This window comes from Pleurodeles waltl, chromosome 10, assembly GCF_031143425.1.
Source record: "Pleurodeles waltl isolate 20211129_DDA chromosome 10, aPleWal1.hap1.20221129, whole genome shotgun sequence".
Lineage (NCBI taxonomy): Eukaryota > Metazoa > Chordata > Amphibia > Caudata > Salamandridae > Pleurodeles > Pleurodeles waltl.
In genome coordinates this window covers 980,303-1,008,149 of record NC_090449.1, presented here as the reverse complement: position 1 = coordinate 1,008,149, position 27,847 = coordinate 980,303, and positions in this window count along the sequence as shown.

Sequence of the window (27,847 nt, the reverse complement as noted above, 5' to 3'; positions counted from 1 at the left end):
CACAAGGTGCTCTTTTTTAATACAAATGTGATCCGTATGCAATGAGAGTTGTCTTTCCTGTGTTGTACACTATGTAAGAATAGCCTGAAATGCAGGGTACAACCCAAACCACTAGCTTCATTCTGTTGTCCATGTCTGTAAATATTTATCCCCTCATTATGAGTTTGGAAGGCAGAAAAGGCCGCCTGCCAAACTCCTGTGTTCGGGTTACCGCCAGTGCGGTTCCCTTCCTGCGGCCCCTATAAAGAGTTTCCCGGTGGGTCTGCAGGCGGAAACTCAAAGTGCCCACAACACTGACGCTGGCTCATAATTGAGCCTGTGGCAATGTTGCGTGCATAAAAGCAGACAGTGAAAAGCGCGACAGGGCTGGCCATAGGGGCCCCTGCACTGCCCATGCCAAGTGCATGGGAAATGGAGGGGCCCCCATGGGGTCCCCTGCACCCTATCTCCGCCAGCCTTTACATGGCAGTGCTACTGCCATGTAAAAGCTTAAGAAGAGAAGACTCGTAATCCGCAGGGCAGCGCTTCCCTGGTGGATCAGGACCACCAGCACCACCAGACTGATGACAAGTTATGATCTGGCTGTGCTGGCGGTCCAACCGTGGCACAACCGCCACAGTCGTAATGTGGATGCTGGACCACCACATTGGAGGTGGTCCGACCGCCACCTTAGTCTCTAACATGTCTGCTTGCAGTCCACGTAAGAAAGCTGTGCTTGGAGTCGTCCAATGTTTCTCAGACAATGTTGCAGTAATTAGTTCATAGAGAAGGCTTCACTCCCTCAGCATTTTGAGGCAAGTAAGTCCTGTCGCAGTTAAGAAACCTCATCAGGGCTTGTAACTTCTTTAATGTGCTTGGAGGTTGTAAAGTAGGACACTTCTGTAGGAATTCAGGTACCAAGCCTTTACCCTCACTGCACAACTCATACCCAAGAAAAATGACATTAATACATGCAGTTTTCGATTTTTTTACATTTCATTTATGCCCATGTTGGGCAAAAAGAGTCACTATCATGTCCACCCTAACTGGGTGTTCAGTCAAATTATTGTTTGTAACATATATATTATCAATATATGATAACTCCTCTAGACTTTCATGGATGATCAGCTTTATTTTGCAGCAAAAAGCCCAGCTCTATTATTATATCCTTGGGGTAATCGTGTACACATGCAGTGAAAATCACCGAAGGCAAAAGCAGTTACAGACTGAGATTCAGGCACTATGTTTTGACTAAAGAAACGATTAGATAAGCCTAAAGTCGTTTTATATTTTATCTCACTAAATTCATCATTACTATAGTACTGTGAGCATTTTGTACAGCATGTGTGTTTACATGTGAAAATACATTTCTATCACCTAAGATTATTCTATATAAATTATCAGGTTTCATTACTGGAAGAAGAGGGGTTTGTACTGTTCAATGACAATACACTATGATACCTTGATATTGCAGCTGATCTAAAATAGCTTTATATCAAGCTTAGCTTTAAAGTATACTGAGCCCATACCTGGAGCTTGCTCTTTAAGCAAATTACATGTGGAACAGATTCGTTATCCCACCTCACTTGGTTTCTACACTACGCAGAACCCTGATTCAGAGCCCATTCACATGCATAATTTTCTCTGACTTCTTCAGATACTACTGTGGAAAATGGTTACTTTATCACCTCACCTCAAGGTGCACCCCTTACAAAAAACAGAGGCCAGTCTTCCTCTACAAGAATGATCTCATAAACATGCAATAAAGGATGCCAGAATATAGCTTGTATTCCACACAATATATTCCCCTATGTATTTCAACATCATGAACCCTGTCTGGAGATGTTACATGTTCATCCGGTGTCTAAAACTGTATTTATTATTATTTTTTTTATTTAGAGAGTTTTCTATAGCGCTGGAAAGACCCAAGGGTATCCGAGCACTTTACAACAGTACAGGCAATCAAAAAAACATATTCATAATTATACAGGAATGGTTTCACATGGGCATAGAAGATGGAGTGTAGGCAGGAGTAGTGGGGATGGGAATTAGAGTGAACTGTGGCTCTTTTCTGAGATGTTGGTTGGTTGAGGAGGAATTCTTTTAGTTGCTTCTTGAAGATCTGGAGGGAGGGGTTTGATCTTATGTGAACTGGTATGGAGTTCCAGATTTTGGGGGCATTGCTTGTAAAGGAGCATGCCCGGGTGTTTTCTTTCTGAGTTTTGGCCGGGATGAGGAGAAAGGTGTTTGAGCTTCTAGTGTTCTTGTCTGTCCTGTTTTGATGAGTTTAGTGGCAAGGTTTTCTGGTTTCCCAGTGTGTAGGGCTTTGTGAGTTAGACAGGCAGTTCTGAAATTGCAGCGGGCTTCAATTGGAAGCCATTTTAGTCTTTTCAGGGCAGGGAAGATGTGGTCATATTTTTTTATTCCTATCACCATTCTGGCAGCTGCTTGGAGAGTTGATCTCATGGGAGCAAGCTGGGATTCAGCCGTGCCGGTGAGGATGGAGATCCCGTAGTCTAGTCTGGAGAGGACCAGTGCTTGCGTGGCATGTTTTAGGTCATCTGGGGGTATGAACGATTTGATTTTGTTCAGTAGTTTCAGGCTGTGGAAATCATTTTTCGTGTTATTTTTATGTTGTCCTGCATAGTCAATTTGGTGTCCAGAGTGATTCTTAGCGACTTGACCGAGTTTGTTGGGGTAAGATTGCATTTGAGAGCGTCTATGGATTTTAGCCATTTTTGCATCTGGGGGAGCTGATTCGTTTTTGATATGAGAAGTATTTCACTCTTATCCTGGTTAAGTTTCAGGTGGTTGTAAGATAGCCAAAGTTGTGCTTCTTTAAGGGTGGCATGAGTCGGTGTACGTCTTCTATAGAGAATGTTTCCATGTAGAGTTGGGTGTCATCAGCGTATAGGTCGAAGGGGATGTTAGCTCGGTTGAGAATGGCGGTGAGAGGGTCCATGTAGATGTTGAAGAGTGTGGGTGAGAGGACCGATCCATGGGGAACCCCTCTGGTGATTATAGTTTTGGCAGAGGTCCTGTTATTTATTTTTACTTGTTGCGTGCGGTTCCGTAGAAAGGATGAGAACCAGCGTAGGATGACTCCTTCCACGGCAATTCTTTTTTGGAGGGAGTCCTGTAGCAGCTTGTGGTCAACCGTGTCGAAGGCCACCGATAGGTCTAGGAGAATCAGCAGGCAGCATCGGTCAGAGTCAAGGGAATTGCAAAGGTTGTCTACTATGTTTCTGTGCTACATCCTTTTCTGAACCCAGATTGGAGAGGGTTAAAAAGGTTGTTGTTGTCTATGTGTTGGATTAGCTGAGAAAGAATACATCTCTAGAGTTTTGGCAAGGAAGGGTAGATTGGAGACAGGTCTGTGGTTGTTAAAGTCATTCGGGTTTGCTCACGGTTTCTTTAGCATTAGTGTGACTTGACCCAGCTTGAGGCAGTCAGGTATCATGCCGGTTTGCAGGGAGCTGTTGATGATCTTGGTCCAGATGGGCGTAAGAGTCTGGTTGAGTTTTTTTGCCACGGAGGCTGGGAGAGGATCTGCCAGTTGAAAGGATGTTTTGGAAGTGGCCAATAGTTTGGAAATATCTGTCTCCAGGAGTGGTTTGAAGGTCTCCCAGCTTCGGGGAGTTGTCATATGTTTTTGGGTAGGATGATACCCATCATTTATTATTGGAGAGATAGGAGCCGGGGAGTTCGTGGAGAGTGAGTGGTGTTTATTGTTGTCTTTACTGGGAGATATAACCTTCGCAGTTGGCAGAGTGTCCGTTTCTGGGGAGAGCTCATTCTTAGTGATTTTGTCATTGAAGAAGTTAGCAAAGTTGTCACAGCGTTCTTTCGTTATTAGCGGGAGGTTTTGGGGTGGTTTGGAAGTTTGTTGTTTGATGATGTTGAAAAGCTCCTTTGGGCGTTTTTTGGCTCTATCTAGTGCATTGCGGAAGAATGTACTTTTTTCATTCGTTATGTGTTTTTTGTAGTTTCTGCATTCTCTTCTGAGTAGTTTGAGGTGCGCTGTGGATGGGTCAGATCTCCAAAGTCTTTCAGCTGCTCTCAGTGGTCTTCTTTCAGTGTTTAGATCTTTATTAAACCAGGCTCTTGAGGGTGTGTTTCTCACTCTTTTCAGTTTCAAAGGGACTAATTTTTCTAGTATGGAGGAAACTGTTGTGTTGTACTGGATGGTGAGCTCGGTTGTTGAGAGGCTGTCAGATGGGGGCGGTTGAAGTGAGCTGATTCTTTCTTCCAGGGTTGCTACTGGAATTTGACTTATGTCTCTTTTCCATTGGAGAGACTTTTGCATGTGGTTTGGGTGTTGGGGTGTTTTATTGAGATGGAATTGAATAATGTGATGATTGTACCAGTCGACAGGGAGGATGTCATACAGGGAGGATGTCATCGTTCATAAGTGTTTCTTTCTGAGCTATTATAGCATCCAGTGTAGCGCCTTTGTTGTGGGTTCAAACCTTGCAGAGCTGGGCGAGGTCTTTGCTGTGTAGGAAGTCTTTTAGAGATTGGATTAGTGTATTGCTTTCATCATTCCATTGGAGGTTGAGGTCTCCTAGGATGATGAAATTGGTGCATGAGAGTGAGCAGTGTGTTATTAGATCAGCCAGGTGTTCCCCAAAAGGGAGAGTGTGGCCAGGAGGGTGGTAGAGTAGGTGACAAGTCACATTGGTGTTGTCATTCATTTTTATGGAAGCGTGGAGATGTTCAGATGAGTTGTAGTTGAAAGCGTCTTTTATCTCTACATTGATGTTGTTCTTGTGAATGATTGTAATGTCTCCGCCGTGGCGGTCTTTCCTATCTTTGTTGGTTATTGAGAACCCCGGCGGTACTGGAGTGTCCATAATCAGTTGTGAGTATTCATTCAGCCAAGTTTCTGTGATGAAGGCAATATCAATGTTGTGGTTCAGGATTGCATCTGCTAGTTCCATAGCATGTTTGACTGCGGATCTGCAATTAATGAGCATGCAGTTGGTTTGACATCTATTCTTGGGGTCTTGAGTGATTGGGGTCAGGGGGACATTGATGAGGTGAGCTGGTGGCCTGGTTGTGGTCAGAGGTGCGTTGTTTCGATCTAGACCCGTGGTGACCTGGATTATGGATGGGGGGTTAGGTATGGACAGGATCAGGTTGTACGATTGGGCGAGTTCCACTGCTTCACTATGGGTCAATGGAGCACATGTTCTTTTCGGTCTTTGGGTATTGGGGTTGCGGGGCATGGAGGGCCAGCTAAATAGTTGGGGTTTGGCTCTGTCAAGGCATGGTGTGTTGGAGTGATGCAGTGAGGGGTTCAGAAGTGGGATTAGGCTTCTCGCTATCGTATTGATGCCCTGTATTATTGTTTCTAGTTGAGTTTCTAGATTGGTGAATTGTTCATTTATTTTTAATGTGGGTTTGTGATTAAGGGGGGGAGTGTGGGTGTTGTGCTTCATATTGTGTGGGGTGTGATGAGCTTGGGTCGATGGTTTTCAATAGCAGTGGGAGGTAGATTTGAGGAAATAGCAATAGAGCGGTTTGATTTGTTATTGGGGTCTTTGTGATTAACAACACAACATGTGGGGGGATCTTGGGGGTCTCTTATGTTTGTGGACCTTAGTTTGCTTGTGGGAAGGGGGGTTTGAGAGTGTGAGCCGCTCGGATGGTCTCCTGGTTATTTGTTGGGAGAGGGGCGGTATTGTGCAAGAGAGTTGTAGTGGTGTAGGTTTGAGTGCACCCCGGATTGTTGGGTTTGTTGTTTGCAGGGTCTAGGGTGCTGAGAATTGTATTGGGGGGGGGGGGTTGTGGTGGTATGAGTGCACCCCAGGTTGTTGGGTTTGTCGTTTGTAGGGTTTAGGGTTCTGAGAGTTGTGTTGGGGGAGAGGTTTGTGGTGGGACTCAAGGGTACTTCCTTTTGGTTGAGGATCTGAGAGGAGGGCTTATGGGGGGTAGTTGAGGTTGTGATATGGCTGTTTTTTAGCATAGGGAATATGGATTCGAAGGAGCGTAGGTTGGTATCATTAGCTTGTATCACAATGGTTCCATTTCTGAAGATGGTAATGTTGGCATTGCACTCGAATGAGGGTGAGCTGGAGATCGTGAGTTTGCAGCCATACAGGATGTTTGTGTATTTGGAGGTGTGGAGGTAGTTGGTTAGGAATGTGTTCCACCTAGCCGGGAGTTTGGTGAAGAAAATGAGGTCTGTTCTTTCTAGGCCTTTGGAGATGTTGAAGTAGGTGTCGGCAATTAGCAGCTCGGGTGTTGCCTGATCAGTTTGTGTTTGAGGTTTTTAGATGCTGTGAGGGAGAGGTTAGTGGGAAGGTATTTGGAGAAGGAGTTAGGACCACGGGTTTTCAGGAGGGGGGATATAGTAGGGTTGGCGGGTTCTGTGGGGGTCAACATCCTAGGTCCTGTAATTGGAAGTAGAATTATAGGTTGAGTGCAGGCTAGATGAGTTTTCTGGGTCTTCAGGTGTGGTCTGTTGAGGGTAGGGTTGGGGATCTGTGAAGTATGTTCTTCACAGTTATGGGGGTGGGTTATGACTCACTGTTAGAGTGCTAGAATAAGTACTGGGGGGTAGGGGAATCTGCTGGGGGTGGGGAGTTTAGAGGAGGGTGGTCCAGAGTCACTCTATTAGGAGGTTGTCACCCGTTGGGGTAAAGAAAAGTTAGGTGTTCGGGTGTGCCTCGTATCTTTTGGGGATTCTCGGGGGGGTCGTGGAGTCTTTTTTTTATTTCTAATGATGGGGGGTTGGGGAAAAACCTGGTCGAGATAGTCCTTCTTGGAGTTGAATTCAGAAGTGCTTCTTGATTTTTGATGGGGTCAGGGATTCCTCTTTTTGTTTCTGGTGGTGGTGAAGTGAAATTCAGAGGTGCTTATTGATTTTTAATGAGTTTCTAAGGATTTTGGCTATATTGGTCCTACTTTGTTTTTGTTGCTGACTCAGGTTATTGTTGGTCCTTCTTTTGTGTTGTCGCCAGCCCTGGTTCGATTAGGACCGTTAAGGACCGAGAGAACGCAAAATGGTGGGCCTGTAACCCCCCCAGGGTGGGGGGCTTATTGTGTCCGTGGCAGGGCTTATTGTGTCCGTGAGAGGATTCTTCCCGAAAGGGATATTTGGTCCAGGGCTTATTGTGTCCGTGAGAGGATTCTTCCCGAAAGGGATATTTGGTCCAGGGCTTATTGTGTCCGTGAGAGGGTTCTTCCCGAAAGGGATATTTGGTCCAGGGCTTATTGTGTCCGTGAGAGGATTCTTCCCGAAAGGGATATTTGGTCCAGGGCTTATTGTGTCCGTGAGAGGGTTCTTCCCGAAAGGGATGTTTGGTCCAGGGCTTATTGTGTCCGTGAGAGGATTCTTCCCGAAAGGGATGTTTGGTCCAGGGCTTATTGTGTCCGTGAGAGGATTCTTCCCGAAAGGGATGTTTGGTCCAGGGCTTATTGTGTCCGTGAGAGGATTCTTCCCGAAAGGGATGTTTGGTCCAGGGCTTATTGTGTCCGTGAGAGGGTTCTTCCCGAAAGGGATATTTGGTCCAGGGCTTATTGTGTCCGTGAGAGGATTCTTCCCGAAAGGGATGTTTGGTCCAGGGCTTATTGTGTCCGTGAGAGGGTTCTTCCCGAAAGGGATGTTTGGTCCAGGGCTTATTGTGTCCGTGAGAGGATTCTTCCCGAAAGGGATGTTTGGTCCAGGGCTTATTGTGTCCGTGAGAGGGTTCTTCCCGAAAGGGATATTTGGTCCAGGGCTTATTGTGTCCGTGAGAGGATTCTTCCCGAAAGGGATGTTTGGTCCAGGGCTTATTGTGTCCGTGAGAGGATTCTTCCCGAAAGGGATATTTGGTCCAGGGCTTATTGTGTCCGTGAGAGGGTTCTTCCCGAAAGGGATATTTGGTCCAGGGCTTATTGTGTCCGTGAGAGGATTCTTCCCGAAAGGGATATTTGGTCCAGGGCTTATTGTGTCCGTGAGAGGATTCTTCCCGAAAGGGATGTTTGGTCCAGGGCTTATTGTGTCCGTGAGAGGATTCTTCCCGAAAGGGATGTTTGGTCCAGGGCTTATTGTGTCCGTGAGAGGGTTCTTCCCGAAAGGGATATTTGGTCCAGGGCTTATTGTGTCCGTGAGAGGATTCTTCCCGAAAGGGATATTTGGTCCAGGGCTTATTGTGTCCGTGAGAGGGTTCTTCCCGAAAGGGATATTTGGTCCAGGGCTTATTGTGTCCGTGAGAGGATTCTTCCCGAAAGGGATGTTTGGTCCAGGGCTTATTGTGTCCGTGAGAGGGTTCTTCCCGAAAGGGATGTTTGGTCCAGGGCTTATTGTGTCCGTGAGAGGGTTCTTCCCGAAAGGGATGTTTGGTCCAGGGCGGTGCTAGCACTGGCCCAAAAAACTGCTCCGTTTCATTGAAAGGAGGGGGAGGTCGGGTGAGGGCCGAGCCTTCGCAGCACAGGAGGGCCCGCACCAGGCCTCAGCAGCTCTGGGGGGCCATTTGAAGCAGATTAGGGGTCGCACGCTCGTAGGAGCCGTGTCCGCGTCCCTAGCAGTGGTTTTTTGCAGAGTAATCGGCTCAGGGGCTCGGATCCGTCTAGCAGTAGCGATGGCCCCACTCCGACCAGACTTGTAAACGCCTCCTGGGGAGAGCTGGGCAGCCTGCGGCGGATGGAGGGTAGCAGAGGGTGTACCCTATCCGCTCAGCACCGATGCTGGGGTAGCTCTCACCTGCGTGAACGGGTGTCCTGGTGTCCAGCTTTGGGGCTCCAGTCGGCTGGGCAGCAAGCAGGGAGGATTCAGCTTAAGCGGTCGGTTTTCGTTTCTTTGTTTCTTTCCGTTTCTCGTCTTTTGTTTCGATGTCTCTTCCCTTGTAGTTAGATATCTTGATTGTAGATTCTCCTGTAGATTCGATGAGGATGCCTGAGGGAAAACCCAGGATTTTCACAGATAGTGATCCTGTCCCTCAGGAGCTTGGAGCGACGCTTCCTCTGTGTCTTTTTTATTTGGGGTCATCAACAGATGCTGCTTGAGGGTCTGCAAACTATTGTCACTTCTTCTGTGGCCTCCAAAATCGCTAGCGTAGAAGGCGTCGTTTGCAGGTCATGTTTAATTGCTAGACCAGCCAGTTTATTTTTTCTTAAAGTGAGTCTTTGAGTTGTACATTTCTCTTCCTCCTTTAAACTGACTTCGCTTCACATTCTCATTCATTTTCCTCTTTGATTAACTTTTCTTTTCTGCAATACTCAGAATGTCCATTTCTTTCTGCCTTTTTCCTGCCCCCGCAGTTCTGCGAAGAACGGTTCCTTGATATTGATGCCGATCCGGCTTTCTTATTTTATCACAGTCTGTCAAATTGCATCCACCCCTGTTGGATTCCTGTGTGGAGGATGAGCCAGTCCTTGGTTTCTGTTTTGCTTCCTGCTTTTTCTTAGTCTCTGGTGCTGCTTTTTACTTGCTAGAACAATCGCTCTGATTAGCAATGAGGCTTTATAGCTTGTGAACCTAAGGTAATATGGCCCACAGAGGTGCAAACTTTTGAGATTATATTTGTAAGTTCCTTTTCACGACCAGCTGCTGATGCACTGCCAGGTCTATGGCTTCGCCATGAATGCTACTTAAAACTATCAAGGAGACTCCAAAATGCCCTTTCGTTTCATCCCTAAATCCAGAGCAGGTGCAGCCTCAGGCTCATTCTGTATTGGTGATAGTATCTTTGGTTGCATCTGGTAGCATTGCTAATGGGATGCCATGTGCAGTGTAGCATTAATATTTGTAAATATAGTTACCCAAAGGGTACACTTTTCTGTGGGTGGTACCATCATAAGGGAAAGACACATAACTAAAATGCTGTGTCTATGCTGGGGTGTTGTACGAGACAAGGCTGCTTCCAATTGATTTTTTGAGAGACCCTGCTTATTCAGCTGAGGTGGGACTTTGTCCCCCAACCTGCACTGTTGTTCCTAATGCTTCTCAGGGCCGCCCACACGCCTGAGCACAACACCCAGTGCAAGGGAGGCTCGGCACATTCCGCTGGGGTGGGACACTGTCCCCCAGCCTGCACCGCTGTCACTGATGCTTCTGGGGGCCGTCCACTTGCCCTAGCACAGCGCCTAAAGCGTGCTTCAATGCCCGCTGCGTGGGATGCACCTGGGCACGTGCCCGGGCCAAGAGCGGGTCCGTCTGTGCCCATCCAAGACCGAAGGAGGCAGGGCTGGGCCCACCATCTTGGATTTATCTTTTGGTGATTACTGTTAATGTACATCATGGTTAAAAGGAAATTGCACTCCTCCAAGCCCCAGGGTAAGCGGACTACCTCTACACTGGATTTACTGATGAGTGCTATGAGCTCTACCGGTAAAGAGCTCTCCTCAGTCGAAGAGAGACTGGTGACATCCCACCAAATTTCTGAAGACATTGCAAGTACTCTACCCTCGGCAAGTATCTACCGTACCTGATACGGTTTCTAAGGCCACTATGATAGGTACAGATGCTAACTGGTGTGTGCAGAATGACATCAGGGACACTATTCCTTCCCCTGACTCTTTTTGCCCCCCCCCCCTGTAAAGGGCAAGAATCTGCCTGCCTCCCCTTTAGAAGCACTGTTAAATGAATCGCAGGGGTGTATGGGTTCAGCAGTGAAGCCTAGGAGAGTCGTAAAAACGGGGTAAATCTGCTTTAGCCCCTTTTGAGCATTCAGCAGATATTAATATCACCTATCCATGACCTTATCATCCTTGCAGGATTCTATTAAATCTACTATTGAATCCTTGTCCAGCAGGTTAACGTCTGTAGAAAACACACTGCTAAGTGTTTAGATATTCTGCAGTCCAATATTAAATTCACTTTGCCATCCTTTCAGAGTGCTAACATGGTTCATCCTAATGTTGGGTCTCTCCACCCTACACCTTCGATACCAACACCCAGCAGAGCCGCACTGCTCTCAGCCCTGACACTGTTTACTCTACTCCTGATATTAATGTACCATCTCCAATCTAAAACAAGCAATGTGGTAACATCAATACATTTACCAATGTATCTACTTTGGGAGCTCGACCTCCTACTCCGGATCTTCCCCCTGACGTTACGTTGTACGTTGTTATTCTGGGGATTGTTCGAACTCTCCCCCAACCAGAGTTCGAGTCCTGGGTTAGTTTAAAGAACAAAGAGATTCATTGGGTAGGCAGCAAACTGGCCTGACTTAGGCCCTTTCTGAGGACCTAAAAATGGTACAAAGGATAGGGAGGGGACCCCCAAAAAAAATCTGGAGATTGTGGAATCATGTTGTTTAAATCTTCACGTCTGGTAGAGTTAATCTTATGTGGAAACTCCTCCAGGCCTCCACTTGCATCCCCTTCACATATCACTACTCCTTCACTGGGGGTTTTCTTTCGCCCCCCCGAACCCCAGAGGAGTCCCTGGGCTAGCTGCTAAGGTTGCTCCTCCTGGTCCACTGAATTTCAGCCCCTGTTCATTACCCCAAATCGTTTTTTATCTTTGACTAAGCTGAATGACACTGACTGACAGTCAATTCATAAGGAGAGCACCCCCTTACGTTTGAGCCCTGGTACACCTACATACACAGAGGCTGACCCTTCGGCTAAACCTTGTTCCAATCTTCTCCCTCTCCCTGTTTGTCTGGCTGATGGTGTCCCCCTGGGTCCTCACCAGGAGACCCAGGACTCCTCTTCATATTGCAAGTTTTTATTCTGGTACTTGGCAAGACTACGGTCCAAGGTGTCACTCTCCCCTTGATCTGATTTTATACACACATTTCACTTTCTATGTTTTCAGGGGACCTCGGCTACTGACCCTAAACACATTAATATTTCAAGGCCTACTTTCAACCGTGCCATCCAGCTATGGTACACCTAAAGGAGGTTTGGCCATTTATCTTTCAAACTGTTTGCCCTATAACATGCTGAATGTAGCATCCAAATCACCATTTCATTTGATAACTGTTTGAGAAATATTCTGAGATTTTAGTTTTGTTACTGTCAACTTTCATAATAATGTCTCACCTTCTGATATACTCAATGAGTTAGCTCAACTCAAACACGGCCTGAACAAGTTACATTATATTGAAAGAAGGGACACATTTTTGCTGTGATGAGGACACCTTAATAACAGTTTGTGCCACCTTCCCCCAAGAGGGTCTGTGGCGTGGTGGATTCCTATGATAATGACCTAACCCATTTCACTCATTCTGTTTATGATATGAATCTGAACAACTTAGGGCCTGGCTTAGAACTTGGCAGACGGGTTACTCCATCACAATGGTGACGTATACCTCATCCACCGAAATCTAGATCCTATTATCTCCCATGGGATTTAGAGTGAGTAGGAGCAGGTGAGATTTCAGGTCAGCACTTAAGGCCTGGAAGAAAGAACTGAAGTACCTGGCCTAGGAATCCATGATTGAAGCCAGTTATTCTTAGGACACTTCTATCTTTTGGCATTTAATTAACGGCCCCCTGTTAAAGGATGATAGCACATCTAGATTAGAGCTGGTCATCAATGAGTCTGAGTGGACTGCCCACTTCTAAGAAATGTATTCCATCCCTGCACACTTTCCAGAAGTTTGGATCCTGTTACTGACGCAGGCTTTTGTAATTTATCCTTCTTACTGGAGGAGATCACTATGGCAGTGTTGGGCAGCAAAGATGGTAAAGCCCTGTGCCAAGATAGTATACCCACTGACCTGTTTAAGGTCAATTTACTACTCCGAGGTCCACTTCGGGACAGGGTGTCAGTGGCTTGTTGTTGTTTAGGTATACAATGTACATGGCCAGAGTCTTCTATAGTCCCCATCTTTAAAAAAGGGGTCCGCTCAAACCCTGCATGTTACCGCCCCATATGATTACTTGGTTCACTACTGAAGATCAAGAGGAAAATGGTACTGAGTCGTCTTGAAGAAAGGGCAGAAGCCACCAGTATACTCTCCGTCCTACAGTATGGCTTTCGCAGGGGCTTAATCTCAATATGATCACAGCCATACTCTATTAAAAAAGGCCACTTGTTTTTAGCCTTCGTTGACCTGTCAAGCGCTTTCGACTGCATCCTCCACAGCCAACTATGGGCTACTTTAACTAAGCTTGGTGTGGACCCTCAGATCATTTCCCCCGTTAGAGAGATTTATTCCAGGGATAAGGCAGGGAGCGCTTTGGTCACAGCAGTGAATCTACTACCACCCTTAGTTTTCAAAGAGGGGTCAGACAGGGCTGCACGTGGCACCCATTCTTTATATCCCCCTCTATATTAACAGCTTGGGTTCAGTTTTAAGCAACAAACTGCAAAGACCTCCCTCAGTTCAGTCACAGACCCATTACATGTCTGCTCTATGCAATAATGCTGTCCTCATATCTTGCACCCCCTCTGAGTTTGCAGAGGATATGTTCTTTTATATACTATTATGTCAAATTTGGCCTTAACCGTCAGCAAAAGCAAGACCTTTGATATGAGGTGTGGGAATAAAGTCAGGAAATGTAAAATCTTTACGGCTAGTGATGTCAAGCAAGGTTTTGCCCCCTCATTCTCCTACCTGGGCATTGATGGCACAGAGCCTTCTCCTGCTACTAACAGGAGATTGTTCTTTAATGAATCTGTGGCTGAGCTTTAAAGTTTGCCACTGAACTAGGCAACAAACTCTTAAGTTAAATTGTCAATATTTATTATGTTAATGGGTCTCAACAGCTTCGTACAGGGCTGGCATCTGGGGCCACTCAATGTTACTCAACTCCAGCTCACTGAGAATGTATTTTTTAAGAAACTTCTCTCTGTACCTAAAAGCTTCTGAACTAGGGGCTTTGTTTTTATCCGCTCTGATCAAAATCCAGCCAATCTTATTGTGTCGGAAGGTATGGACATGTGAACTGACCACTTTCAATCGTGCATGTATCAAAGATTGTTGCAAGCTGCCTAGCTTTAAATGTATACCTTGGTTTGAATATGTTTATGAGTTTCTACAAGACCTGGGGCATCCAGAAGGCATTGCCCCCCGAAGCATTACAACTGGTTAGTAGGAACCACTTAAAGAAACATGCGTATCCTTACTAGAACACAGTAGATTGTCACGGAGATCACCAAATGTAGGCCACAGCCCTACCTCAGCTTTCTGCAGTACTGCCAGCACAGATGTGTCTTAACTGGTTTCTGATTGAACCCTGTTGCCTTCCTGCGATTACTGACTGCTTTCATTAATTGCCCCTGTGACCATGTTTCTTGGCAGGGTACCTTACATGTTACCTTTTTCTGCCCTTTGTATGACACACCTCTCGGATGTTTTATTCTTCCAGTTTTCCGGCAGCTGAATTTCACGGTGTCGCCCACTTTTCTGTACCTCCAACAACTGCCCCCCACTGTTTGCTGCAGGATGTCTAGTTTTTGATGGTCAGTGAAACGCATTAGGAATTCAAGAGACGTTTAGTACATACGACATAGGCTGCCACCCATACACATATATTCTATTCATACGCACACTTGTTCATACATCCCCAAAGACAGCTCTCTCACTGTCACACGTGGAAGCCGTGTCACAGGCCTAGTACAAGTATTTTGTTCAAACCACAGTATCTGGCTCTATGGACATTCGGCTTAAAGTCAGTGAAGCTGGTCCTGGGTGTCTGGTAACAATGCACAAGTTCTTCAGCCTTCGGTAACTCGCGGTGGTTTTCACTGATCAGAAGTAGCTCTCGCTACAGAAAAGGTTGGCGACCCCTAAACTAGAGGTCATTTTCAACAATATCTGTCACTCGTGGTAGATGGATGGCATTAATAGCAAAATGCTGGCACTGAGATATGGCATGCAATTCTTACATTTTTATACGTGGGGCACCAGTGAGAAAATATCAGCCAAGGCACAAATGATGTAATTATTGACATACGAGGAGAAACCAACAGCCCATTCTGGAAACACTGGGAGCAAATATTGGGAAACATCAGATATCATTGGTTTGAACCCCATGCAAATACCTTAATATTTCTAAACCTGTTGAGCAAATTTATGTGAAAGTTGTGCTTTAAAATGCACTATCTGACTTTTATTTTTCAAATGTTTTTAGGGGGTTGGTTGGGTAGGGCTACTCAGCCCCAAAATCTTCCTAAAATAATTCAGACTTGTTTGCTTGAATTCAGGGTAAATATTACCCTCATCATTTTCAAGCATCACCAGCCGCCACTGTCGGACCCCATGGGCATATCTCCATGGGACACGTGGGAGCATACATGTCCTGGAGGCAGCTGCCATGGACACATCTGAGTGACAACTACTGACACCCACAGAGATGGTAAACATCCTGAAAAACGGCACCGGAACCACAACGTTGTTGTTAACGCAAGCGCAACCACGCTTGCATTAAGGACGACTCCCTTTTTCTCTGCCTTAACCATGCATGTGCTGAACAACACACATGCCTGGTTAAGGCAGAGAAAAAGGGAGTCAGCATCGGGAGAGGACGCGGTCAGGTAAGTGGGGCTGGGGGGTAGTTTTGTTTTTGGGGTGGGGGTCGGGGTAATTTTGTTTTTAGGGGCAGGAGTGGGAGGGTAGGGGTGATTTTGTATTTAGGGCAGGTGGGGGGCTTAGGGGCGGGAGAAGAGGGCTCAGGGTAATTGTTTTTTTAGGGACGATGGTGGGGGGTCAGGTAATTTTGCATTTAGGGCAGGTGGGGGGTGGTTTTTATGGGAAGGGGTGGGAGTAATTTTGTAGGTGGGGGGGTCGGGACAGGACACGGTCAGGTAAGTGGGGCTGGGAGAGGGTTGGGTGATTGTGTGTTTTATTTTTAAGGGGAAGGGTTGTGGGTCGGGGTACTATGGTTTTTAGGGTGGGGGTGGAGGAGTCGGGGTAATTTTGTTTTTAGGGGTGGGGTTTGGGGTAATTTTGTATTTAGGGACGGTTTTTAGGGGCAGGGTAGTTTTATTTTTGGGGGTGGGAGTCAGCTGTTTTTAGGGCAGGTGGGGGGTTGGGGTAGGTTTTACGGTTCAGGGTGGGTGGGGGTATAGGGGTAGTTTTTAGGGCCTGGTGGGGGGTCGGGGTAGTTTTGTTTTTGGGGATGGTGGGGGGGGGGGGGGTCGGGGTAGTTTTAAATTTGGGGTGGGTGGTGGGGTCGGTGTAGTTTTATTTTTAGGGCTGCTGGGGGGTCATGTAGTTTTATTTTTAGGGCGGGTGGGGTGGTCAGTAGTTTTATTTTTAGGGCGGGTTGGGGTAGTTTTATTTTTAGGGCAGGTGTGGGGTCGAGGTAGTTGTATTTTTAGGGCGGGTGGGGGAGAGGGTATGCGAAAATCACGCATGCTGTTCCACACATGCCTTTACTAGGCATGCCTTTACAACGAAAAATTGTTGTAAAGGCATGTGTTGTAAAGGCATTCGTGAAAACAACACAGTCGTTGTTCCAACCGCGTTTTTTCAGGCATGCGTGGTTGGTGCATGCATTGTTCCATCATACATCCCACACAGGTACATAAAGGCACACAGCCACAGGCACAATCACACACACAGACAGTTGTGCGGGACTCACATCTCAGCTGCGTTCTCTGAAGTCCAGTTGACATGAGCCCAAGCATGACCACTCTTATCACCAAGTCACCCAGTGCCTCCTGAGATACAGGGCTTCAAACTCAGACTCAAGAGGCTGGACGGCTGCAACCCTTGTTTCCAAATAGCCCAATATCAGGGATGTAGGTGCCTGGAAGCATGCAATCAGGAGCCTGTGCCCAAGAAAACACAAGCATTGCTGCCCACTCATCCTCCGTGTCATTCTTCACTATTCTATCCTCCTCTGAACATGGTAGACACCTCACCGGGCTTCAATTCAACTAGAAGCAGAATCCAAGGACGTAGACGGAGTGCAGAAGACCACACTTTTCCTCAATATATAACAAAAGGATGAGAGCTTCTAGGCTCCTCCTCACAGCCAGGAGTCCCGAGGATCCAAGCTCTTCCTCATAATCAGAGGCCCTAAGGATCCAAGCTATTTCTCATAGCCAGCATTCCCGAGGATCCAAGCTCTTCCTCATAACCAGAGGATCCCAGAGGATCCAGGCTCCTCCTCACAAGCAGGAGCCAGGAGGATCCAAGCGCTTTCTCATAACCAGGGGCCCAGAGGATCTGAGCTCCACATCACAACAATAAACAACAAGGAGCCAGGCCCAACAACTCACAACAAAAGCTAGAGAATAGAAACTCTGTTACTCATTAACAGGAGCCCAGAGGATCCAGGCTCCTCATCACCACCAGGGTCCTAGAGGGTCCATACTCCTCACAACCAGGGACTAGAGGACCCAAGCTCTGGTCTTCACATTCAGCGACCCAGAGAATCCAGGTTCCGCTCCTGACAACCAGGGGTCTAGGTTCTAGGGTCCTCCTCACAACGTTAAACAGTTCAAGAGTATCACAATACAGATCTATCTCTGAACAGGCAATGGCCATGAGACAAGTTGAAGAGGAAGAAGTATGTACAAAATTACCAAAAAGGATCGAATTGAAGCCTCTGGGTTGACAAAAGCTAATTTGATTACAGCTGACGCCGCATCCAATAACATTCAATATCACAAAACACCCTTTCTTCTGAAAATAAACAAGCTTATCACCTTCATTTCTTCCTGTACCTGAGCAGAAAGACGATAAAACTTTGTAGCAAAAAAACAAAAACATTTCAATAAAAACATTACAGGCACAAGCTTAAAGATGCAGCAAAGGAGAGAATGAAAGGGCTTCACTGACCTGACAGTTCTAGAGTTCTCTCCATCAGACCTGAAAGAAAAGAGATGATAAGCAGGTGAGTACTGGCTCCAGACACAGGACTGGTGAAGACTGGCTCCACACATAGGGCAGGTGAGTACTGGCTCTACACACAGGGCATGCATGGGTAGGTGAGCGATAAATGATGGGAAAAGGGAATAGAGGATAGACAGGGGAGTACTGAATTCACAAAGAGAGTTTAGGGGTGGAAAAGTGATAAATTATGGGCTGTTAAATGGTGTAGATGCATTTATGAAGCTTATAATGCACACATATTGAACCTAGTGATCCCTTGTTAGAGGCCTGAAAGGAAGTCACTGGACACACAGGCATAGAGCAGGATAATAAAGGCAGTCACTTAAACATTGGTTTATTGTCTAGCATCGCCCTCTTAGCTCTTGTAAGACTTGGCACGAAGGTGAGCTGTCCACAGCCAGAAACCACTTGTGCCAATGTCAGAAGGAGAAGGCATCTGAGTGACAGCTGCCAACTCTGCTCGTGGTATGCACTGAAGTGGACAAAAAGAGGTGCCTGGACTGTTAGACTCAATCAATCAATCACTATTTGTAAAGCACGGCTACTCACCCGTGAGGGTCTCAAGGTGCTGGGGGGGAGGAGAGGGTCCTCATCCGTAGAGCCACATCTAGAGGTTCTTTCTGAAGATGGTGAGTGATGGGCTTTGCCTGAGGTGCAGGGGGAGGTTGTTCCAGCTCTTTGCTGCAGTGCAGGTAAAGATCGTCCTCCGGCAGTGGCTTTGCGGTTGCCAGGGACGGCGGCCAGGGCCACCTGGGCCGAGCAGAGGGATCTGGCGGGGGTGTGGAAGGAGATGCGGTGGTTCAGTTAGCCTGGTCCTGGCTTGTGTATGGCCTTGTACATGTGGGGGAGAAGCTTGAAGGTGATTCGCATCTCGACCGGTAGCCAGTGGAGGGTCCTAAGGTGCTGGGAGATGTGTTCTCAGCAAGAGAGGTCCAGAATGAGTCTGGCGGCAGCGTTCTGGATGAGTTGATTTTTTTTTATGTTCCTAGTTGAGGTGCCGGTGTAGAGGGCGTTGCCGTAGTCAAGCTTGCTCGTGACTAAGGCGTGGGTGACTGTCCTGCGACAGTCTGCTGGGATCCATCTGAAGATCTTCTGGAGTTTGCGGATTGTGTGCCAGCAGGAGGAGGCAACAGAGTTTACCTGGCAGGTCATGGACAGGGAGGAGTTGAGAATCATTCCTAAGTTGCGGGCGTGCTCGGTCAGTGCAGGGGGGTGCTGAGGGATGTGGGCCACCCAGAGTCATCTCAAGCTGAGGTGGCGTTTCCAAAGATGAAGAGCTCCGTCTTCTCGGAGTTGAGCTTGAGAAAGCTTTCTCCCATCCAGGTGGTGGCGGCTTCCATTCCTGCATGAAAGTTCCTTTTGGCCGTGTCCGGATCTTCAGTGAGGGAAATGATGAGTTGTGTGCCATCAGCATATGACGCGATGTTCATACAGTGGCTTCTGACAATGGCAGCAAGAGGGGCCATGTATACGTTGAACAGTGTGGGACTCAGTGAGGATCTTTGGGGACTACGCAGTTGACTCCTGTGGGTCTGGAGGTGTAGGGCGGGAGTTTGACCCTCTGCGTCCTCCTGGAGAGGAAGGAGTGGATCCATTCCAGGGCTTTTCCACGGATTCCTATGTCGTGGAGTCTGGTGTGTAGAGTGCTGTGGGAGACCGTGTTGAAAGCTGCTGAGAGGTAGAGGAGTATGAGTGCTGTGGTGTGGCCGCAGTCTAGGAGTAATCGGATGTCGTCGTTGGCTGCCAGGAGTGCTATCTCCGAGCTATGATTGCTTCGGATGCCGGACTGGGAGCTGTCCAGGGAGTTGCTGGCCTCGATGTTGCGTGTTGATTACTTTCTCTAGTACTTTGGCGGGGTAGGGTAGCCGCGAGATGGGACGGAATTTCGTTAGTTCTGATGGGTCGGCCAAAGGTTTCTTCAAGAGAGGGAGTATTTCGGCATGCTTCCATTCCTCAGGTAAGGTGCTCATGCTGATGGAGCAGTTGATTGTGTTACAAAGCTCAGGGACGATGGATGTGCTGGCTCTGATGTATATGTGGTGCGGGCAGGGCTCTGAGGGGGCTCGTGAGTGGGTGCCCTTCATGATGTTGGCTGTTTCCTCTGTGGTGAGCGTAGACCAATCATGGATGGTCTGGGCAGATTCTGGGGGGGGAGGGTCGGTCGCAGGTACCTGTGCCAGGTGACAGGAAGCTCTCATAGATGTCCTGGATCTTGTGGTGTAAAAAGGAGGCAAGTTTGTCGCAGAGGTCCTGTGACGGGGGATGCTGGTGGCTTCAGAGGGGGTATCTGTGAACTTGTTGATGACTGAGAAGAGTTCCTTCGAGTTGTGTGCAGAGGAGTTGATGCGCTCCCAGAGTGCGTCCTTCCTTGCGTTCCTGACTTTGCGTCAGTGGGCAGCGGTTGCGGCTCTGAATGAGGCGAAGTCTTCGCTGGATTGGCTGTGCCTCTATTTATTCTCTAAACGTTTGCGGGTACGCTTTGATTCTTAAAGTTCGGTGGTGAACCAGCTGGCCTTCTTAGGTACACGTTTGGCCGATATCAGCCGGAGAGGGGCTAGAGTATCGGCGCATTTGGTGATCCATGCGTTGAGATTGCCCGCTGCTGACTCTCTCAGATGTCATACCTGTTGCAACATTGAGTGCAGACTTACAATGCTAGTAGTGAAGTGAAGTACAAGTCCCATGGAGGGCTGTGTCATTGGTAGAGAGCACAGTGCAGTTTGTCTTATACTTGAAGCCAAGGAGGGTGTGGGTCACAGACAGGTAGGGTTACACTCTGTCCATCTGTCCCCCCTCTAACCAGTCTGACTGTGCATTGTATCCACATCTCTAGAATACTTTGGATATCGAGAGAGGAGAGCTTGCTTCATGGTGAGTCCACTGCTCTCAGCCCTCCACCAGACCGCACGCTTGCGTGTGCCAGATGCCTCCCTTCCCTATTTTGTATCACGTACACTAGAGGCACAACCTACATTTAGGCCCTGATTGCAAGTTGTGCGAAAGGTGTAGCTGCATGTTTTCATGCGGTAACACCATTCAACAGGATTCTAGGTGATTCTGCTTGCGGTAACAGCGGTAGACAAAGGCAGGTATCAGAACATGCAATATCACAGCCTGCAGTACCACTGCCTGCAAAACCACTACCTGCAGTAACACGGGCTCCAATACCACTTCCTCCAGTAACACTACCTGCAATATCACTGTCTGCAGTAACACTACCTGCAATATCACTTTCTGCAGTAACACTGCCTACAATACCATGGCCTTCAATACCACTGCCTCCAATACCACTACTTGCATTAACACTGCCTGCTGTAACACTAACTGCAGTACATCTACCTGCAATACCACAGCCTGCAGTAACACAGCATGCAATACCACTGTCTGCAGTAACACTGCATGCAGTACCACTGCCTGCAGTGCCACTGCCTGGACTAATACAGCTTCCAATACGACTGTCTATAATACCAGTGCCTGCAGTACCGCTGTCAGCAGTACCACTTCTTGCAATACCACTGCCTGCAGTACCACTGCCTGCAATACCATTACTTGCAGTAACACTCTCCTCAGTAACACTGCCAGTAGTACCACTGCTTGAAATACTACTGCCTGCAGTAACACTACCTCAATACCACTGCCTTCTGTAACACTGCCAGCAGTAACTGTAGGAGGTTGGCCTGGTTTTTAGTGGGTACCTAAGGTACTTACACCAGGTCCAGTTATCCCTTGTTAGTGAAATGTAGTAGTGTTCTAGCAGCTTTGGCTGATACTGGTAGCTATAGCCGAGCAGCTTAGGCTGAACTAGGAGACAAGCAAAGCTCCTGCAATACCACTTCTACTCACACAGTACTTATACACAATAAAAGACAATACTCACTGTTACCTAAAAAAAAGGTACTTTCTTTTAGTGACACAAAGGCCAAATATATATTTGGGGCAATATTCCTTTTGGAGGTAAGTATTATCCACAATATATACACTAAAATCAGGTAAGTAAACAGTCATAGAATAGTGTAAACAGAGAAAAACACAACAGATTGCAATAGGCAACACAAATCATATACTAAAATAGTGGAATGCAAATCACGAATTCCCTCCTAGGCAAGTGTAGTGTGTAGAGGGGCGCTGGGAGTGTAGGGAAACACCAAAGGTAAGTAAAGTACCCCACCCCAGAGCCCAAGAAAGTAGGAGTAAAGTACAGCAAGTTTCCTCAGGACACACTACAAGTCGTGATAAGAGATTTTGTAAAACCAAGCAAGACTGCAATCAACAAACAGTAGATTCCTGGACCTGAAGACCTGTGAAGAGAGGAGACAAAATCCAGAAGTCGAAGAAGAGTCCAGGAAGGACAGGAGCCCCAGCCAACCTAGAAGATGGTGAAAAAGTGGATTCTCTGGAAAGAACAGTGCCAAAAAAGATGGCTTCAGGTTCCTGCTTGGTGCAGGTGATGTCCCACGTCGAGTTGTTGGATGCAGGCTGTTTGCGCCGCTGAATTTCGCCAAAAAGCCTTGGTTCACGCAAGTATGCAGTTTGCATCAAAGACGAGCTGCTTGGACCCAGGAGGGACCTGGGGGTCTCAACTCGGACTGAGGAGATAGTGGGGGCTCTCAGCAGGTCAGAGAGCCCACAGAAGACCAGGCAGCACCCACGCGAGTCCCAGAACACGGGGACAAAGATGATGCAAAGTGCGGTCATCGCAGCACTACAAAGAAAGGACCCACCGGGCCGGAGAACAACTCAGCAAGTTGTGCGTCGCATGATGGAGTGCTGGGGACCTGGCTACACTGTGCACAAAGGATTCTTGGAAGAAGTGCACAGAAGACCAAGGAGCTTGAGAAGACACGGAGCACAGGGATACCAAATTTGGACAGCTGGACGTTAGGACAGTCTGGGTCACGTCAGTCCACCACTTGTGTTCCAGGGAGCACGCTCGTCGTCAGGACAGGAGTCCCAGAGTACCTTCTTCGTTGTAGAAGCGTGCCTGAAGAAGCAGGGAAGTGACTACAACACCCCACAGGAGATCCCTCCGGTTCTTCTGGTGCAGGATGAAGACAGGCAGTCCTCAGAGCATGCACACCTTGGAAACTGTTGCAAATGCTAGCTGGAGCTGAAGTTACAGGTCACAGGAGTCTTCCTGGATACTTTGTGTTGCAGTTACAGCGGATCCTGGAGCAGTCTGCAGTTGAACCGACGGTCAGAAGCTGAAGCAGAGGATGCAGAGGATTCCTGGAGGAGTCCTGCAAGCTGAATCTGAGGAAACACCCAGAGGAGAGACTCTAAATAGCCCTGAGAGGGGAATTGGCTACCTACCCAGGTATGCACCTATCAGGAGGGGTCCCTGGAGTCACCCGATGGCACTGGCCACTCAGAGGTCTCCAGAGTGTCCCCACACCTTGGAATCCAAGATGGCTAACGCCAGGGACACACTGGAGAAGCTCTGGGCACCACCCTTGGGGTGGTGGTGGACAGGGGAGTGGTCACTCCCCTTTCCTTTGTCCAGTTTGGTGCCAGACCAGGGACTGGGGATCCCTGAACCGGTGTAGACTGGTTTATGCAAGGAGGGCACCATCTGTGCCCTTCAATGCATTTCCAGAAGCTCTGGGAGGCTACCCCTCCCAAGCCTGTAACACTTATTTCCAAAGGGACAGGATGGAACACCCTCCTTCCAAAGGAAATGCATTGTTCTGCCTTCCTGGGATTGAGCTGCTCAGCCCCCAGGAGGGCAGAAACATATCTGTGAGGTGGCAGCAGCTGGGGCTGCAGTGGAAACCTCAGAGAGCTGGTTTGGCAGTACTGGGGGTCGATGGTGGAGCCCCCAGAGTGCATGGGGTTGCCCCCCCCAATACAAGATTTGGAATGGGGGGACAATTCCATGATCTAAGACACTTCACATGGCCATATTCTGAGTTACCATTGTGAAGCTACATATATGTATTGACATATATGTTTTGCACGCGTGTAATGTTGTCCCCACACTCACGAAGCCGGGGAAATGGCCCATGGACAACGTGGGGACACCTTTGCAAGTGTAAGGGTGCCCTCACACACAGTAACTTTGCACCTAGCCTTCAGTAAGTGAGGGTTAGACATATAGGTGACTTATAAGTTACTTAGAGTAGTGAAAAATGGCTATGACATAGTGTGTGCACTATTTCACCCAGGCTGCAGTGGCAGTCCTGATGAAAGGTTTGTATGAGCTCCTTATGGGTGGCAAAATAAATGTTGCAGCCCATAAGGATCTCCTGGAACCCCAATGCCCTGGGTACCTAGGTACCATATACTAAGGACTTATAAACGGGGTTGAGTGTGCCAATCAGAATTGGAATACCGAGTCACTAAACTGTAGTGACAAATTTTTAAGCAGATAGAGCATAAGCACTGGAGATCTGGTTAGCAGAACTTCAGTGAGAGTACTGACAACACATATAGTCCACCAACTATGAGCAATGGGGTCCTGGCTAGCAGGATCCCAGTTAGACAGGCAAAACACACTGATAAACAGGCAGAAATTGGGGGTAACATGCCAAGAAAGATGGCACTTTTCTACACGTATGGCTTATAATATCAGGGACCCAGGCCTAGAGCACTGCATTATTTCATGAACAGCATACGGCTTATAATATCAGGGGGGACACGGGCCTAGAGCACCGCATTATTTAATGAACAGTCTACGGCTTATGATATCAGGGACACGGGCCTAGAGCACCGCATTATTTCATGAACAGCGTATGGCTTATAATAGCAGGGGGACACGGGCCTAGAACACTGCATTATTTAATGAACAGCGTATTTCATGAACAGCGTACGGCTTATAATATCAGGGGGACATGGGCCTAGAGCACCGCATTATTTCATGAATAGTGTACGGCTTATAATATCAGGAACGGGGGGCCGAGAGCACCACATTATTTCATGAACAGCGTTCGGCTTAAAATATCAGGGACACGGGCGTAGAGCACCGTATTATTTAATGAACTGTGCACAGCGTATAATATCAGGGACATGGGCCTAGAGCACCGCATTATTTCATGAACTGTGCACGGCTTATAATATCAGAGAGAGGGGCCTAGAGCACCGCATTATTTAATGAACAGCGTACGGCTTATAATACCAGGGGGATACGGGCCTAGAGCACCGCAATATTTCATGAACTGCGTACGGCTTATAATATCAGGGGTAGGGGCATAGAGCACAGCATTATTTTAGGATCAGCGTACGGCTTATAATATCAGGGACACGGGCCTAGAGCACCGCATTATATCATGAACTGTGCACAGCTTATAATATCAGGGACACACAGGCTTAGAGCACAGCACTATTTCATGAAAAATGCACGGCTTATGATATCAGGGACGGGGGCGAGAGCACCGCATTATTTCATGAACAGCGTACGGCTTATAATATCAGGGACACGGGCCTAGAGCATCGTATTGTTTCATGAACAGCGTACGGCTTATAATATCAGGGACACACGGGCCTAGAGCCCCATATTAGTTCATGAACAGCGTACAGCTTATTATATCAGGGAAACAGGCCTAGAGCACCGCATTATTTCATGAACAGCGTACAGCTTATGATATCAGGGACACAGGCCTAGAGCACCGCAATATTTCATGAACAGTGTAAGGCTTATAATATCAGGGACACGAGCATAGAGCACCGCATTATTTCATGAACATCGTACGGCTTATAATATCAGGGGGACACAGTTCTACAGCACCGCATTATTTCATGAGCAGCGTACGGCTTATAATATCAGGGGGACACAGGCCTAGAGCACAGCATTATTTCATGAACAGCATACAGCTTATAATATCAGGGGGACACAGGCCTAGAGCACCGCATTATTACATGAACATCGTACGGCTTATAATATCAAGGGGACACAGTTCTAGAGCACTGCATTATTTCATGAGCAGTTTACGGCTTATAATATCAGGGGGAAACAGGCCTAGAGCACCGCATTATTTCATGAACAGCATACAGCTTCTAATATCAGGGGGACACAGGCCTAGAGCACCGCATTATTACATGAACAGCGTACTGATTATAATATCAGGGGGACACAGGCCTAGAGCACCGCATTATTTCATGAACAGTGTACGGCTCATATTATCATGGACACACGGCAAAGAGCGCCGCATTATTTCACAAACAGCGTACGGCTTATAATATCTGGGACACACGGGCCTAGAGCACCGCATTATTTCATGAACAGCGTATGGCTTAGAATATCAGGGACACGGGCCTAGAGCACCACATTATTTCATGACTTCGTACGGCTTATAATATCAGGGGTAGGGGCCTAGAGCACTGCATTATTTCATGAACAGCGTACGGCTTATAATATCAGGGACACGGGCCTAGAGCACCGCATTATTTAATGAACTGTGCACGGCTTAGAATATCAGGGACACACAGGCTTAGAGCACGGCACTAGTTCATGAACAATGCACGGCTTATAATATCAGAGAGAGGGGCCTAGAGCACCGCATTATTTCATGAACAGCGTACGGCTTATAATATCAGGGACCCAGGCCTAGAGCACCACATTATTTCATGAACAGCGTACGGCTTATAATATCAGGGACACAGGCGTACAGCACTGCATTATTTCATGAACAGCGCACAGCTTATAATATCAGGGACACGGGCCTAGAGCACCGCATTATTTCATGAACTGTGCACAGCTTATAATATCAGGGACACACAGGCTTAGAGCACAGCACTATTTCATGAACAATGCACGGCTGATAATATCAGGGACGGGGGCCGAGAGCACCGCATTATTTCATGAACAGCGTACGGCTTATAATATCAGGGACACGGGCCTAGAGCATTGTATTGTTTCATGAACAGCGTACGGCTTAGAATATCAGGGACACGGGCCTAGAGCACCACATTATTTCATGACTTCGTACGGCTTATAATATCAGGGGTAGGGGCCTAGAGCACCGCATTATTTCATGAACAGCGCACAGCTTATAATATCAGGAACATGGGCGTACAGCACCGCATTATTTCATGAACAGCGCACGGCTTATAATATCAGGGACACGGGCCTAGAGCACCGCATTATTTCATGAACTGTGCATGGCTTATAATATCAGGGATACACAGGCTTAAAGCACAGCACTATTTCATGAACAGCGCACAGCTTATAATATCAGAGAGAGGGGCCTAGAGCACCGCATTATTGCATGAACAGCGTACGGCTTATAATATCAGGGACCCAGGCCTAGAGCACCACATTATTTCATGAACAGCGTACGGCTTATTATATCAGGGAAACAGGCCTAGAGCACTGCATTATTTCATGAACAGCGTACAGCTTATGATACCAGGGACACAGGCCTAGAGCACCGCAATATTTCATGAACAGTGTAAGGCTTATAATATCAGGGACACGAGCATAGAGCACTGCATTATTTGATGAATATCGTACGGCTTATGATATCAGGGGGACACAGTTCTAGAACACCGCATTATTTCATGAGCAGCGTACGGCTTATAATATCCGGGGGACACAGGCCTAGAGCACCGCATTATTTCATGAACAGCATACAGCTTCTAATATCAGGGGGACACAGGCCTAGAGCACCGCATTATTACATGAACAGCGTACTGATTATAATATCAGGGGGGGGACAGGCCTAGAGCACCGCATTATTTCATGAACAGTGTACGGCTCATATTATCATGGACACACGGCATAGAGCACCGCATTATTTCACAAACAGCGTACGGCTTATAATATCAGGGACACACAAGCCTAGAGCACGGCATTATTACATGAACAGCGTACTGATTATAATATCAGGGGGGGGACAGGCCTAGAGCACCGCATTATTTCATGAACAGTGTACAGCTCATATTATCATGGACACTCGGCATAAAGCACCGCATTATTTCACGAACAGCGTAAGGCTTATAATATCAGGGGGACATGGGCCTAGATCAACGCATTATTTCATGAACAGTGTACGGCTTATAATATCAGGGACACACGGGCATAGAGCACTGCATTATTTAATGAATAGGGTACGGCTAATAATATCAAGGACACACGGGCCTAGAGCACCGCATTATTTCATGAACAGTGTACAGCTTATAATATCATGGACACAGGCCTAGAGCAC